The 16,529-nt window shown below is 45.4% G+C and overlaps 1 protein-coding gene and 1 long non-coding RNA gene across 5 annotated transcripts in view; both read left to right on the top strand.

The window, feature by feature from the left end:
- Positions 1–15,678, top strand: part of LOC310898560 — a 29,111-nt gene extending 13,433 nt beyond the window's left edge. Inside the window, exon 2 of the long non-coding RNA XR_014583426.1 lies at positions 225–15,678. This is a non-coding gene — a long non-coding RNA (uncharacterized lncRNA). The remainder of the gene's footprint in view (positions 1–224) is intronic.
- FGFRL1 (fibroblast growth factor receptor like 1) overlaps positions 1–16,529 on the top strand; it is a 173,600-nt gene that overhangs the window by 38,939 nt on the left and 118,132 nt on the right. The window lies entirely within an intron of this gene.

Genomic DNA, 16,529 nt, shown 5'->3' with positions numbered 1-16,529 from the left:
GGAGAAAAGGGAAGGTCATGGAGACAATGCAAGCTAGCACCCGGTCTGTGAGTGATGATGAAGGCAAGGCTTTCAGGGCAAAAGGGATGAAAGGGCTGTCAAATAAAAGCAGGATTTCTGGAAGAAAGTGGTTAGAGCCTTCTTTTCTGGTGCTTACAGCCTGTTCGGCTTGTCAGGTATCCTACGCTTTCATTTAAAGGGTGTTTATTGGATTTATCCCATAGCTCTGGCAAAAGCTGCACTGCTCCGTGAGGCCTCAAAAGAGGTCATGGGAGTGGGATTAGTCCCTGGTCCTGAAAAATAAGGTGGAATGACTGCCTAAAATGGTCCTTTCCAGACCTCGAGGAGATCATGGTGAGCCCTGCATCCCAGCCTCCTGCAGTCCTTGAAATGAGTTTTAATTCATTTAACCCACTTTCACCCTCTGGAGGTTCCCTCACATGTTTTTTTACCCATCCAGAGGGTTACCTGGGACATGCAAGCAAGGCTAAGGTGGGTGCCGGAGCATATCTATTTATCTCAACATAAAGGGGTACGGTGGTAGGTCTGGTGTGCCCCTGGGGTGCCTGCAAGCCCCACTGCTGGCTGAAGTCTCACGTCCTCTGGGACATGAGCTGTGTCATTTGAAGTGTATACCCACTTCCGTGTACCTCTTTGGACCAAGCAGATCAGAGGAAAACCTTCAGCCAAGAGTGCTCTCCTCATTTGTTAGAGCCTTGACAAGTTAAATAGAGGGAGAGATTAAATGTGAATGGGACTTATGTTGGAAAGATCTACTCTAGAGACATTAAAGAAAAGGGAGGTAAGTCAACAGGAAAGTCACCTGATTAATGTAGGAAAATCTAAATATCAGGGGGTGCTGTTGGTGCCCCAGTTCCCACCTGAGACATGCCTGGTGGATATGGCATTGCTCTGCTCGGGAGGGAGCTTCTGCCATGGCTTAGCACCATCATTATAAATGCCCTTACAAGTTTGCCTTTCTGAAAAATAACATGAAAAAAGCTGTCCGCTTTAACAAGTTGCATGCAAAGCAATTAATGGATCCTTTCCACGTGCTGACAGATTTTGTATGTCTGTCTGCCTGTCTTTCTCTAGTTATTAATTGCTTAGGCTGCTAAACACAAGTTTCTCATTCATTATCTTTATTTATCATCAATACTTGTCTGTTGGTATGCTTAACTGTCGAATTGAGCTAGTCTCACCGATTCCTGGCAGATTTATGTATTACTTGCATGAGAACATATTTCTGCTGTCTGTTTAAATTAGAGTGAATATGCAGTCATGTTAATGACAAGATCAGGATGACTCCAGCTTTGTGTCAGCGTAACAACAAAACTTGGCCTACATGCTATTTTTGCTCTTGCATAGGAAGTTTTTTTGGTAATTGCTGGACTTTTTTGTTTCTTTTTCTAAAGCATTTACTGAAGAAATGAATTCCGTTATAAGGCTATTTCTTTAGCAAGGAAGTATGTTATAAATAGAAGGCAAAATTTCTCATTCCAAGAAGGCAGCGCAAGGACCACATCTGCTGACTTCAGCAGAATTATACCAGGTTTACACAACACACGTTGCAGCTGGACTTCTGTTGTGTATACACAGAGAAAGTTAAGTCATTGTTAGAGTTGATGGGAACGTATTTGGAAAATGAAGCTGTCCTGAAATTGTTTTCGCACTTTTGCTGAAACCCATGTACTTGGGAAGAGGTATAAGTTTAATGAAAATTTAATCAGGAAGGTTCAAAGAGAGAAGCCAAGCAAGCAAGAGGAAGAGCAAGACAGTGTGGTCCTCCTCATCTTTAGTTCAGGTTGCTGGATGGGACGTGAAGCTCCAGGTTCAAATCACTATTACATAGCATTTTCACTACTCTCCATATAGTCTATGAGGTTGCTCAGTGTCATGTCCAGTCTCGTTTTGAATATCTCCAAGATGGAGATATCTCCAACCTGTCCTGGTGCATGGAGTTATTCTTCCCCAGGTGCAGGACTTGTCCCTTTCCCTTGTTGAACTTCATGAGGTTTCAGTTTGCCCATTTCTCAAACCTATTGAGGTCCCTCTGAATGGGAGCATTACCTGTTATATCTCCATCCTAGTTTTTTATGTAGAAGAAAAGCTTTTGCTTAAATCCAATCCACACGTAACAGTTTTTGGTTTTGGATTTGGATTGCATGACCAGAGAGGTCTGTTTTCTGAGTTTGGTTGTATTTAACATGGTGATCAGGAGAACAGCAGTGATGTTATGACAGTGTGTGATGGGGTTTGGGAACTTTTTTTATGCTTCTCCAGGTGGTATGAATCTGATCAGAGCAGTCTGGAAGATTCCAGCATCATGGAAATGAGTTCTGCAGCCTAATTACATCTACAGCCAAAGATTACATCTCAAATCCTAAGATCGGAGCAAACCAAGCCTGGTCCCAGACTCAAGCACTGCTGGTTCTGCTTAGATTAGAGGGCTCAGAGTAGGTTTAGGGCTGTAAAATGGTTGCATTGGTATTTGGCAGAAAAGCGATCTAATGCATCATGAACATTTCCAACATTGGATAACTGGGATGCTTCCAGGCTGATTTCAAAGCCAATGAAAGCAGTGTCTCTGAGTACTGCATGTTATATTATGCACTGGATAAATAGTATTCAGGATAGCGTAACATGCATGACACAGGATGGAGAGCTATATCAATTTTTGGGGAGCATGAGTTTCTTATGCTGTCGTGACTGTCATGGGTGCATCGTGGCTGTGTATTGCATGTGCAAGCCACAAAGCACAGCAGCACGATCCACAAACCTCTGCCTTGTTCCTGGTATTTTGCATACATCTGCAGATCATAACCCAAAAGTGCTTTGTTATGAGAGGAGGCAAGGTAAAAGACAAATCGTATAGCCAGAAGTTGTCAGCAGTGGTAGACTCCATAATCTTCCTTTACTTCTGTTTAAGGATTAATGGTTTTCCTCCCTCCGACACGGACAGCGTGAGGCTTCCAAACAATTGGTACCTTCCTGTTTAGTTTACAGCAAACGCTGAAGCAATGTCATGTTTATGGTGGATGCAGCCCTGCATTCAGGGGCAGGATGACTTGTGTCAGTCCCAGAACCCACGAGGTTTGGTATGCAGCTCTTGCACCGCTGGAGATGCCTCGTCACTTACCAGATGGAAGAAAGGCAAATGGATCTCATGCTTCTGTGTTGAAGCTTGGGGAAATTGGGCTTTGGCAAAGGTTCCCTGTGTTGTTCTGTGCACTTCATGCTGTTTTTTCAGGCAGGGCCCGTTCCCCAGTCACCTGTTCCTGTGCCATGCTGTGCTGCTCTGCCAGCTGTGCTGATCAGGTTGCTTGGTAAACAGGATCAGTGAAATGATCATGTTTAAAAAAAATAATGAACCCCCTCCCAAACCAAGACAGCAACAATAACCCCCTTGAGAGTTGATAACACTTCCTCTCCCCCGTTGTTTACTCTGCAGATTTTAAGCATGGCAAGGCAGGGGCCGTCTCTGAGGCACTGCCGTCCTTGAAGTGATGTGTTATAAACAGAAGGGAAGGAGGGAAGAGCCCAGGCCTCATCGTCAGAGAGCACACAAACTATTTTTGCAGGCAGGAAACCTTACCAGACCCAATAGTTTGGACCTGGATGTGCTTCTGAGAGGTAGCCAACCTTTCCTAGAACTAACCTTTTGCACTCTTGCTGTTGAAATCCCCATGCTGACATCCTAACCCTGCTGGAGTGCAGCCTTTTCATTTCTTGGATGTGCCAGCAAGCTCTTTATTTTTTTTTTCCCCTTCCCACAGTCAGTCTATTCAGTCCCGCTTAGAACAGGCTGTCCTGCTGGGACATTTCAGTGCAATTAGATATTAGGTGTCAGGAGCAGATAATGGGCAAAGCGTATCAGGGGAGATGGCACTTAGCTAATCGCTGGCTCTCTTTATCTAACAGGCTATTTCAGGGAAAAACAACAACAATGCAAGAAGGCTCCCACTGTAGCATCTGCGTCTGAGACTGGCTGCTGGTGCTTTGGGGTTGTGTCGGCATTTCCACCCAGGCTTCACTTGGTGCTTTCCCAGCAGCCTTGTTTTCACAGCTGCCCCATGACCGGGCAGGAGCCCGTAAATGATTGTAGCCACAACTCTTGCAAGACCTCGTTGTTGGCACATCTGTTTTCTGCTGGATCACTTTGGTGTTGTCTTGGTTGTTTCCCCAGGCAAGCCAAGAACCTAGGTATGGAAGCGTGTGGGAAAAGGAGATGAGCTATTAGGATAATTAGCATCGTCCGTGAAACCTCCACATTTTAGATGCTTGTTACATCAAAAGCATTTAGGGTTGAAGTTACGTCTTTAAGCATTTTAGTGAGTTTGAGCACTTGACTCTGTATCTCCAGCATCTGCCTAGTTTAGGTGTCTTACATCATCTTTCTGGGATCTGTTTCAGCAGTAGAGAAAAAAAAAAGTATGTTAAATAAAACCTAGGATGGCTGAACTTACTCAGATTATTTTTTTTCAAGTGTTCTCTGCCTGAAACTAATTAGCTCATGCTAATTAGCCCTAAGTGGTGAATTGCTAGGGAGGCAGCTGTGGATGCCATCAGTCAGACACCAAAATCTAGTTCCTGGTGAAATGAGAGCCCAGGTGAGCCTCTCCAGTTGACACAAGTGTTGTTACTCTGAAGGCTTGTCCTGGGTACCCCAGCTGGTTGAAACTGGAGAAAAAGCAGGAGAAGCTATATATATATGAAGGCTTTGGGAAAATAACTTTAAAGAGGAATAAAAACTCCATCTTCCTGCTCGCTGCTGTCCCATACAAAAAAGAAAATCTCACCATGGAACTCCTGAATTACAGGAATTCCTGGAGCCCCAGCAAACTCTGTCTAATCTCTCCCAGTCCCTCACGTATCGCCTCTGAATGTTTTCAGTGAGTTCCCAGACCTCGTGCTTTCTTGCTCCTGATAACTAGCCATTGCTGGGATGCCAGAACCACTGCATTGCATAGTTCAGCTATCAACAGAAATATAGTGAGATAAAGGGGATGGTTAATACCAGAGTGTCTGTGGTAATGCAGATGTCAGAGATACTCAACTGGCTTTCCCGGACAAGTTCTTTAAACGGGTCAAGTTACTTTGGGAAAATAGTATCTAGCTCTTTCGAAAGTGTGGACATCCGTAAGAACATCATGCAGACATTTCCTCCTGTTGAAGAGTCAGGCATCCATCAAATATATCCATAGTACTTCAGAGTCTTGGCAAAGTAATACCACCTCATCTGGGGCTTTCCGAAGATAGCCTCCTGGGCACTGAGCGTGTTTGGAAAGCTCCGAGTTGCGACTGAAGATGAAAAGCTGGCCTGAATGCAGGGCAATGAGTTCCTTTGAGAATTAAGTCCATAAAAAAATGAAATCTGATAGAGGAGCTGAAGGATTTATTGAAATGGATGAGCAATTGTAGGATCACAGATGCCAAAGAGGAAGAACAGGGCTGTTGGGTCTTCCTGCCAGGTCAGGGCTGTCCAGTCCAGCAACCTGTTCAGTTGTTTCGAATGAGGGTTTCCATTGCTTCCCTTCTGAGACCATTGTGTTTCCTGATAGGAAAACGTAGTAACAATGAGATCTAACTCCCAGGCTAAATTTTTCTTCCATCTAATTGCTGGCTAATGTTCTTAGTCATTTTAATGGGAAATACATACTCCAAAGAGAGAGAGGGGATTTCTTGGGGGCCCTCAGATGTTGTGCCATTGGCAGTGACATTTTCACCAGCATGAAAATTTTGCTTCTAGCTTTGGAAATATCTTTAAGCTCTGGTGAACTCACGAATGAAACGAGGCTTCATCCCTCCTTCTGAGTCTCATCAGTGGGATGCTCTGGCTCTTTGTGCCCAGACAACCCCGTGTAATGCACTACTGCGTGTGTCAGAGCAAATGTGCTCTTGGCACGTGGAAAGTGCAGGGTAGAACGTGAATTTGAGCTAAAACTTCTGCATTTGAGACGGATGCCCACTGAGCAGGGGTGGCTCGAGCACATTTGGGAGTTTATAGCTGCTATGGGCATGGGTCCAGAGGGTGACTGGACATCCTCATACTGGAGAAGTGCAAAATGATAATGGTTATGCCAGCCCAGGACTTTATCCAGGACTTTATCTGGGACTCTTATCCCTTTGCAAGGAGTAGGGGAAGCAAAGGCAGGAAAGAGGAGACTGCATTTACTCCTCCGTTCATGGAGATGCTGCACGTCACCGTTCATAGAGGGGGATTGGTCTCAGCTGTGAAGGCAGCTGCCAGTCTGCTTCTTCTGACTGTTATTTAACGCTTGTTAAAGGAACTCACCCTTTAGTTTAGATTCAGCATTTCACTTGATAGCTTTCTGCGCAGCCACCGGGGCTGGGAAAAGGGAGGGAAGAGGAATCCCAAGAGCAGTAGCAAGACAGAGGAGAATAGCCAGGGAAGGGAAAAAAAATATAAGGACATTGTTTCTAATAGCACTTAGTGGCCTAGATTTTCTTTTCACAGCTATTTCAAAAGTCTGCTTTATTGTAGATCCATTCAGCTTTTATTGGTATATAGCACACTGGGTAGCAGCAGCCACTGTTGTCTGCACGGCTCTTAACATGATACTCTGCCAGATGGCAAGAATATAAACCTGCGTTTGTACTCTGCGATTGATCAAAGTTTTTTGCTGTTGTCACCCCTGTAACGTTGTCACAGATGTAAGGCTACTACACCCTGGCTCTCATCCCCGCTACCTCCCCGTGTATAAATTCAGTACAGTGCCCCTTTTCATAGCAATATAATGCCCGCATTCCTTAAATCCCAAGGATAACCCCGTGCAGGGGAGGATGCACTGCAAGGTTTCGCCAGGAGGTTTTTAGATGAGGTTTGTGCACAGGCGTGTGTAGGGAGTGAAGCTGGCTGGGGGGGGTAGACCTCTAGTAGATGGAAATCAGCAGCCCAGCTACGTAACTGCTCTGAGCTACTCCAGGGCAGAACCCAGCCTGGGATCTCAGCAGGAATCCCGAAAAGGAAAGGGATTTGGGAGCGATTAAAAAAAATACGCAAGGCGATGTTCAGTGGGTTTGGATTAACAAAACTTGGCAGAGGAGAGAAGCTGACTTCGGAGGGAGAGTGGGACTGTGCCTCTGTAATGAGCAAAGAGAAATCCCACCCCGTGCGGGGAGGAGATGCAGGGGTGGCCCAGGGGTCCTGCTCTGCAGATTGCTCAGGTCAATTTAATTCGTCTTTACTTTCCCCTCTGCTTCTTCCCGTTCTTCCCTGGCTTTCAGTCCCTATCCTAACATCCATCTTATTGCTGAGGGCATGCATATGCCAACACCTTTCAGCAAAGAGCCCTGGTAGTCTCAAGTGGCTGCGCCACGGGCTGGACACAGCTCCTTTCCCTGCGGTGGGAGAGCCTTGGTGTCATGATCCAGCTCCCTGCTGGCCGTAAAAATCCAGGGACACGGCCTTGTCTCAGAGGGAAGATGGTCTTTCCTCCAAGGGGAAGAGGATCTCCTGTGGCCAAAGGGGGCTTTGTGCCCACACCAGAGGGAAGCAGAAGAGGGGAGAGAGCATCATGAGCCATGTTCTTCCCCCTGCCCTCTAAAGAAATGACCTGCAGCCGAAAGGGAGAGGGAAAGCAATGTCCAGAGGTCTGTAGGACTACTTCTTTAGATGTTTTTTTACAAGACTGCACCCTTGTAATCTCACCTGATGCTGCTGGACCAGAGCCTCGCTGTGTGGCAAGGGGAGATGATCCCCTTCATCGTGCTTCTGTGTATGAATCACCTCTGGGAAAACACATCTGATGCATGTTGTAAAAAAGGCAAGAGCCTCCACTTTCGTCCTCCTGACATTCCACAGAAGTGGCAACTTTTCCCCTCTCTCTCTCTTTTTAAATTTAAATGGCTTGGGTTTTTCTCACATTGATGGGGAGGAGGGGAGAACCAGCCTGGTTTGGGATGATTTATGGCTCCAGGGTGGCTAACATTTTGGCGAACCTTGCAGGAAGAGCCCCCGAAGCATGCCAGCTGTAATCTGCCGAGCTTTCAAAAGATACACTGAGCAAGATAACATTTTATTTATCCTTGTACAAACAGGCTGATGGAAAATGTGCACGTCCCAGACAAGGAAATTCTCCCTCCTCCCTCTGCCCCCTCGCCCCAGTTCAGGCTCCCCGGCAGCAGCTGAGCTCTCTTGCTCCTGCAGTCCCCGACAGCTTCAAATTCACTTCCCTCAGCACCTTCAAAGGAGGTTTTGATAAATGCATTACACTTTACAGCCAGCCAGGGCTCTAATTGCCGGGAGGATTACGATAAGCTTTTTTTCTTGTTGTTTCAAAACAATCTGGAGGACGGCATGCCCTCCCGGTGCAAAGCTTCCCCCAGCCCAACCGTAGTCGGGCAGGGAGGAGGCAGCGGGGTGCAATATTCACCCTGATTATTACACTAAACTGGGGATTATTTGATTATAATCCAACCGAGGCGGTATGGAGCTCGATGCAGACCTGCTGGTGACCTGCCCTCGATGGAGGACTTGTGCCAAGGCAGCTTCTCCGTCAGCCGCCAAGCGCCCTGGCACCTCCGGGGGCTCGGGAGTCCCAGCACCAGACCAGCCTCGTGGGCCAGCGAAGTGGAAACTCAAGAGGTCTGTCAGCCCCTGGGAGCGATTTCCTTTCTCCAGCCATGCAGTTATTGTGCATCGATGCTTTTTCTTTTTCTTTTTGAAAGGACGCTCTTGCTCCTTTGCTGCTAAGTTTAATGACCAGGGTCTGGTTAAAAAGTAACTCAGGGAAAAAAAGTAGAGCTGCCTTAAGTTGTGATCTAAAAATAGGGAAACCTATGCCATTAAATTGAGAGGATTTAGAAGCATAACCATAAAGCCAAGAAGAGTTTGCCAGGAGCTATCAAGTGACACAGATTTCAACTCCCTGCTTCTTCTAATTTTCTTCTTTTAAAGGTGAACTGAGCAGGCTTAGGTTACTATTTTGCTGCTTTTGACTACAAACAGAATTCAGGGGGTTCCCACCGTGACAGATACTGTTAGAGTTTCCTTTGTAATTGTTACTGATTTTATTAGTAATATATTTCTAACTCTTTACCGTCAGCAAAGAAAAATGCTTTGTAAGAACTGTTTAACCCTTAAGTATCCCAAGATGAGATTGATACATACACGACATGTATGGTCACTGTTCTTGGACTTAAAAAATTACAGCTTAAATCTTGAAGCATCAGGAATTTACCTGACTGACCTGAGAGGAATCCCTTCCATCTTTGCCATTACCTGCCCCTGTCCCCTCCTGCTCATCAATAGTTTCAGCATGGCTCAGCGAGATGCTCTCAGAAGAGATGAGTTCCACCTTGTTTCCATTTCTCAGTGGGGTTGGCATGAGACAATGGAGCGTTGTTCCAAGGCAGTGTCACCTTCTTGTGTCTAGAAAATCAGTTTTCATATCAAAGGCAGATTCCCAGTTAGTTGGCATCTTTCATGAATCAGTGTTGCTTTTTACTGACATTTCTTACCGACTTACCTACTTTTGATTGGTCCAGGCTTCAGTATTTGCCCCAAAGCCCTATATACTACTGAGATTGTATACATGGGCTTGTGCTCACCTCAGATGACACCGTGCCAGTCTCAGTATTGCTTTGTATGAAAGAGTATCAGGCGGCTCGCTATCAAGGAAGGCCTCATTTGTCCTTTTTTTCGAGACGGTGTCTTTGAATCAGCTGGGCTCTGTCCCTTTCTCAGGTTCTTGAGCACGAACAGAGCTGTCCAGTATGCCAAAAGGCTGCCTGACAGACAAACAAGGAAATATTCAGGGAACTTTGAAGGTGATGAAAAGCAAAGTTATTCTAGATAAGCTCTGGAACATACTGCCATGAGATAACACCAGGGGCACGTGCTGGTTGGGATTAAAAAATATGTAGATATGTTGATAATGGGAATATCTGCTCTCATATTACCCTGTTCTTCTTTTTTAAGGGATGCTAATCCTGATGCTTTAAGGGCATATGCTGAATACTGAACATACGGTTATTTAAGGACTGCTTTACTGGTGTATAATGGTATGCTATGCAGTCAGTGGTTTCCTAGTGTGAACATAGCTGCTAAAACAAAGCCGTACTTCAGCCCACACAGCTAAAGCATCCTCTGAAAACCAAAGATAACTGCAGGATTTCTGATACATGTTGTCTACGCTGGAGACTCCTGAGTGAGGATTGCTCCTAAGCAGCCTCATCCTTACAGCGCTAACACCCTTCCAAGACTTACAGCTTCCTCCTGGATGTCTGGAGGCAGAAGAAGCGTGTGTCGTCCCATTTGGTGTTTCTGGCTTTCCCCAGTGCATTGGGATGAACTCACCGTCGGCTTCGGAAGCACCCCTCTAGCCCCCATTCTTGCAGCTGGTTGCTGTTTGGTTGTTTAACTGGAATTCAGCTGGCAGGGCAGGCAGACGCTGCTGTCTTAAACGTAAGCTGCTGTCCCCGTTAAACATGCTGTATGAGCTAAGCCACTACTGTATGCATGGGTATTTTGAGTATTTTCAATGTGCTATAAATGAAGACAAAACAAAAGAAACAGCGCTGTGGCTTGGCTAAAGACTTTGAAGAGTGTTTCAATCTGAATTGGAAACACTACCTTTAGACAGGTATGTTCTGCCTGCTTCAAAACTGAAAGGGAGATGCCAGAGGCTTTCCACAGATTTCAGTGGGAATTGCATCGATTTTCTGACCCACCACAATCTCCCTTGAGCTCCTCTAGCTACTCTCTTGTTTCAGAACAATCCCATTTGTTTTTAACTCCCCCTCCCTGTCCCCATCGACCCATCACTCCAGTTTATTTAGCAGATGTTGGCCTAAACTTTTGTAGCAAGGGTAAACAGAGCTAAGGTCAATCGGAGAAACACAGCACCCCAGGAGAGCTGCTGCTTTTCACCGCTGCTGGCGAGCCTGCGTCCAACTGGAATTGGAGGGAATCTGAAAAGACATGGGTAGGATTAGTCCCATCGAGTATAGGAGGGTTTATACGTATAAAAAAAACCAGTCACACAGTACAAAAGCGTGCAACCCTAACATGAACTGGGTAAATCTATACTCTTCTCATGTTTCCTCCCTTTGAAGACCTTGCGTTTTGTACTCTCAGCGATTACCATGTGAATCAGTGATTTAAAAAAAAAAACACAAACCCAGCATCTTGATAAGAATCCGACTGTGCTTTACCAGCCCATCCTATAAGGTAACCAGAGGAAGGTTCTTTCACTCCAGCCATTATTGGCAACACAGATTATATTCTTCAAAGTCTGTCTGTCTCGTTCAAACACAAGGTCCATATCTTGGCTGAACATTAACGTTACCTGATAGGCCCTATGTCCAGCTCCACCTTGCCCTTCCCAGCAGGTTAGGCTTTATAGCAGAGTCACAACGTGAGCAGAGGGAATAAAGAGCCTTTGTGTTCCTCTTGGGTCCATCCCCTGAAGCTGATCAGGCACCAGGATTGATTACCGGTCAGGTAAAAGACCTGATAACCTACCGAATCTGTATGCAGACCCCTTTCTGACTGCTTCCTCCTCTGATTTGCATTTCAGGCTTCTGTCTCGTTTTGGAAACGATTTGCTCTTTCCTGCAGTACGGTGCAAACGGGAGGAAGTTAACATGGGAAGAGTCAGCAGGGAAGGCGTGAGCTTGAGGGCCACCGTTTTACTACTGTACAAATAGAAATTAAGGTCATCACCTGTTACTTAAAGCATAGCAATGACTAGTTCAGCTCCTCTTCTTCACAAGTACTAGGAATCAGCGTTAATTTATCCATTTATTAAATGTGTATACATAAAATAACATTACATTATTGAAGTTGCAAAACAAAGAATTGAAGGAAATGTCCTCTTCTGGCTTAATTCAGCATCTGTATGCATATGCCAAGTGATACAATTTCTAATTAGAAGTTCTCCTACCATTTTTCTCCTAAAATTACACTTCCCCATAAAAATGTAATTACATGTCCCAAGCATGCAAAACCTTAGCCCAAACTATTCTGTTAGGCAAAATTACGAGCAATTTAACTTCTGTCATCTTCAGTTTTAACAACCTGATGATTCTCACCCTAACCACAGAGACTCGTGGTAGCTGTTAGAAGTCCCATATGGAACTCTGCAGTTTCTTCTGTTTGGGATAGGAACAGCCTGTGGAGAAATTTTGTATTGAAAGGGTGTTTTTGTTGTTGTTTTTGGTTTTAATGTTGTTGTTTTTCTGGCAGCCCCAGCAAACAGCGGTGAAAGTTTGTTCAGGGCCTCTTCTCTCTCTGCTCTGCTGGTGTATGGGTAGAAATGGGTATGGTTTGAGGTAAAGGTTGTAAAAGTGGGACTGTACCCATGCTGTTGGTGTCCACGTCTGCTGGAGGATGCTTGCCTTCATGTGAAAACGTGGAAGACTCTAGGAAATTATGCTTCTCTCTCCTCCATTTGGGAAGTGACCCAACAGGCCCCAAATCCCTCACTGCTACAGTATAGGAACTGTGAGGAGAGGTGAAGCCTCTTCTCGCCTAAACCCAACAATTATAAACAAGCCATTTAGCCGGAGCATAAAAGATTGTATAAATGGAAGCATGCCTTCCCTTAGGGTTTTCCATCAGAGGGGCTGTTACCCTGACACCCAGCTCTGGGGAACAGCCTGCTCTTTTGTGAGCAATTCCTATGGGAGGTCTGAGGAATTTTGAAGCTGTCAGGCTGTAATACCCTGGTTTTAGCTTTTTTCGAGAAAGCGCACTGTTTTCCAGAGACTGAAGCCAGACTGCTGGCTTAAAGCTGCTACATTTCACCAAAAGAATGCTGATTATTTCACAGTCATGCGAGCGCCTGACCGGTAAAACGTGTGGGCAGTCTGCGACTTTTTTTTTCCTGTTTTTTTTTCACCGATTTGGCTTCTTAATACAATGTCTGAAGATCTTTTGAAAGGGCCAGAAAAATCTGCTGACGGCTCACGCAGCTGATTTGACCCAGAGCGCCTGCTTGGCTGAGCAGAAAGATGACACTGCAGCAAAAATGTTACTTTAAGGGAAAAGAAAACACGCGCAGTGCTCCTGCTATTGTTCCCAGCCTCTGTTCTGGTGCCAAGCTCGGCACTTAGGAAAACACAGAGGTACCAGGTTTTAACCTTTCGCCTGCTTCCCGCAGGTGTTATCTTTTGCTCTGAATGGGCAGGATGAGGGCCACGAATCACTTTTCTAGCCTCCGGCAGCCCCGCTGGCTACGAGAAGCTTTTTAGCGGGTTTCGCAGCGAGCAGCTTAACAAGATTTTCGGCAAAAAGAGGCATTTGCTCAGTCCTACTCTTTCTAGGTTTTCAGCTGGTGTCTTCTCTTGCAGTGCTGAAAAATAGCGGGGGTGGCTGGGATATCCAGCCTGTGCTGAATAGGAGCCATGGAGCAGGCAGGTCTCTCTGTTTTGTGATTTAACTGCATTTCATCACTGACAGAGGAGTTGGAAAGAAATCCGAAATGACTTTAGCGAGGTTCCCATTTAAATAGTTATTGTTTTGAGCGAAAACGGTCTGGGGAAGGAGAGCAAAGTGCTCTGACTTCAAAGCTTGTCATTGTGGAGAAATCTGATGGTGAGTGGTCACGCATACCTGCCCGTCGCTCCTACGGCAGCAAAGCCAAGGGTGCTGGCAAGCAGCCTGGGCATGTTCCTGTTACAGTCTGGGTGAGAGATCCTCAGCTGGTGCAAATCACGATAGCTGTGTTTAAGTTGAATTTTTTCTAACTTACTGGCTGCACTGAGGGCTGGACTCCTCTTATGAGCCTGTGGGAGCTTCTTAAAACCTTCCGATCCTGTTACTTGTTTAAATGTTAGAGAAATCCTTTGAGCCCAAGAAAAGTGGGTGTAAGTATGAACAAGACTTATACTCTTTCAGTTTGCCAGGCTGCCTTGCTGTCCCATTACACTTAACAAGACACTGATAAATCCCCAGCTGGACTGTGCGTGCCCTTCATATCTGCCACAAGAAACCGAACCCGCTCATGTAGCCCAGCTGTAGGGCCATTTTTATGAAGACTTACCATGCCATGTTCTTGTAACTCAGCTGAGTCCTATCCTGCATCATTGGGACAGGGCGATTGGAGCTCAGCAATGTGTCTCCCTGTAATTTCTGAGCAGTCTTGGTGTTCAGCTGGAAATATGGAGGCCACGGGCTTTTTTTTCCTCAGCAGATGCATGTCGAGTTCACAGGCATGAGCACTCCCGTCCTGTAGGTTGGGTCACTTCATCTTGCAAGGACGATGCACCAGTGATGAAAAATGGTTGCCTCTAAATATTGAGAAGGTGCCTGGGAGGCAGGCAAATTATCTCAGAAGCATCTCAGCTAACCCTGCTCAAGCAAAAAAAAAAAAAAAAGTTTTATTTAGCCTCTAATCTATCTGTTGAATCTAGGGTTGATTCGGTGAACCTTTTTTTGGAAGATGTGGGAAGTTAGATGAGATGAAAATTGGCAGTTCAAATCTGGAGATTGCTTGTTTGTCTATGAGTGTAAGAAAAATGAAAGGCGTTTAATATTCATTGGGTATTTTTGACGACCACTCATTTTTAGTGTGTGTGAATATCTTCCTGTACGATTGAAAGTGATAGATGTTGATGAAAGTCCATTGCCATAAGCACTGCTCGATGCTTTTGTCAACAAGGGAACTGTGTTATTTTGCACTGGTCATACTGTATGAGAAGTTTGAACCAATTCAGACCTTTCTACTAGTAAATAAATGCTCGGCCCCTCTTCTGAGCGCAGCGTTGCCAAAAGTGCCCAAAGTGTTAGAAGTGGTGTGTACACAGCTGAGATGTTACAGGAGGAGGCTGTGATTGCGGCTGTCCAAAGGCTGGCAGATCTATCTCCAATTGCTTTTCTGAGATTAAAAAAAAAAAGAAAGTACTGTTCTGCACTGGAACAAACCCAGAATGTTTCACTTTTTTTTTTTCCTCCCTCAAGTTGAAATGTCACCCAACTATCCCTTTTGGACTGAAAATCCTGGGCTTTTCCATTCCTCTTGGCCACTGTGCGAGACCACCAAAACATGCAGTTACTTATCCCTACTTCTTTGGGATGAGCTATGCATGGCCATCCTGGCAGTAGGAGTTCAGCTGTGCCTGTGCAATGTGGCTTAGATCCCAAAAATCCCTTCTCTGCTGTCAGCGATGACTTGAGGGTGAAGCTCAATCCTGGCTTTTGCCAGGATTCTCCTTGTTTGTGGATTCATTGTCACTTAACCCATGCAAGTCGTATTTTAAGTACACATGAAGCTATTTCCCCCTCACCAAAATAAATCTTGGGGGCATGCTGACTGGCTCGCTCTGGGTTGTTTTCTCCGTTTGTTGTCAGGTCGTGCTAACGTGGCCACGGATGGATGTGTTAGTTGAAGGAAGCATGGGGCTGATTCTTCAGCTAAGGTTCATAGCTGAGTTGCAATGGCTTTTGCAATTTGAAATTTTCTGTAAGTAAGCATCTGTGTCTTTTAAAGTGACCTGGCCCCTAAGGAAAGAGTTTGATGACACATGGGCCTGCAGCCAAGGCTGAACAAACCTGTTGGGGAAGGGGTGGTGGAAGAGAAAGGGAGGAGAGAGAAAAAGGTCATAAATTCTAACCAGGGGTCTGGTGGTGATGCTATCTAGGACTGTTTTGGGGCTTTTCCTTAGGGAAAATCTAACCACTTTATTTAAAAAAAAAAAAAAAAGTAAGATGAATAGCACCATCTCCATTAGGCAGATGGGGAAATGAGGCAGAGAAAGATGAAAGGACTTTGGCCTATTCATCCCACCAGGAAAACAACAACATCTAGGTCAGCCAAGTCCCTGTCTTTATGCTTTAGTCTTCAGGCCGTGGCTTTCTAACTACCTTGCACCTGTGTAAATAGTGAGGCAGGTGTAAAGCTGCCGTGGCCATCCGCTGGGGAGATGTCTGCGCTCAGAGCCATCCTCAGAGGGTAGTCATGGCCTTCCTTGTTCTTCTGCCTGCCCCACGGTACGGCCTGTAGCCTCCCCAGAGGAGGAGGCATTGCTCTTGCAGCGTAAAAGCCTGTAGTCAGCACGAGAGATTTCATGCTCTGTCTCTTGAAATCCAATATGAAGCAGTTGCCTTCTCTCTGTCCCACAGGCTCGTTACGCAGCTCCGTGTGTGGCCTCTCCCCATAATTAACCTGAGGGGGTTACTTTCCTTTTCTAATTTGTAGGAAGTGGCTCATGACATCTGTTGCAGCCCCGAGGCTCCTTCCTGCAAACCTGTAGCTGTTTTTCGTTGAAAGAAAAGAGGTGTAACGATTAATCAACGATTAACCAACTTGAGTCCTGGCTTTGAAAATAACATCTTCCAATTGCTCAATAAAAACTACTTGGGAGTAGGGAAGAGTGAATATGGCTTTTTGCAGGCAACCATTGACTTAAACCACAGGACTGAACAACCTGATTTCTCTTCGTGTTGACTCGTCAGGAAAACAAAACAAAACAAAAAATAATAATAAAATCATCCTGGGATGAGTTTTAATGCGCTTTGCTTTATTTATTCTGTTGGTTTTATAGTGCAAAGTTACAGCAACCCT

Source organism: Anser anser, assembly GCF_964211835.1.
Source record: "Anser anser genome assembly, chromosome: 4".
NCBI classification, from domain to species: domain Eukaryota; kingdom Metazoa; phylum Chordata; class Aves; order Anseriformes; family Anatidae; genus Anser; species Anser anser.
The sequence above is the reverse complement of the archived record's forward strand: the minus strand, read 5'-3'. Positions and strand labels throughout refer to the sequence as shown.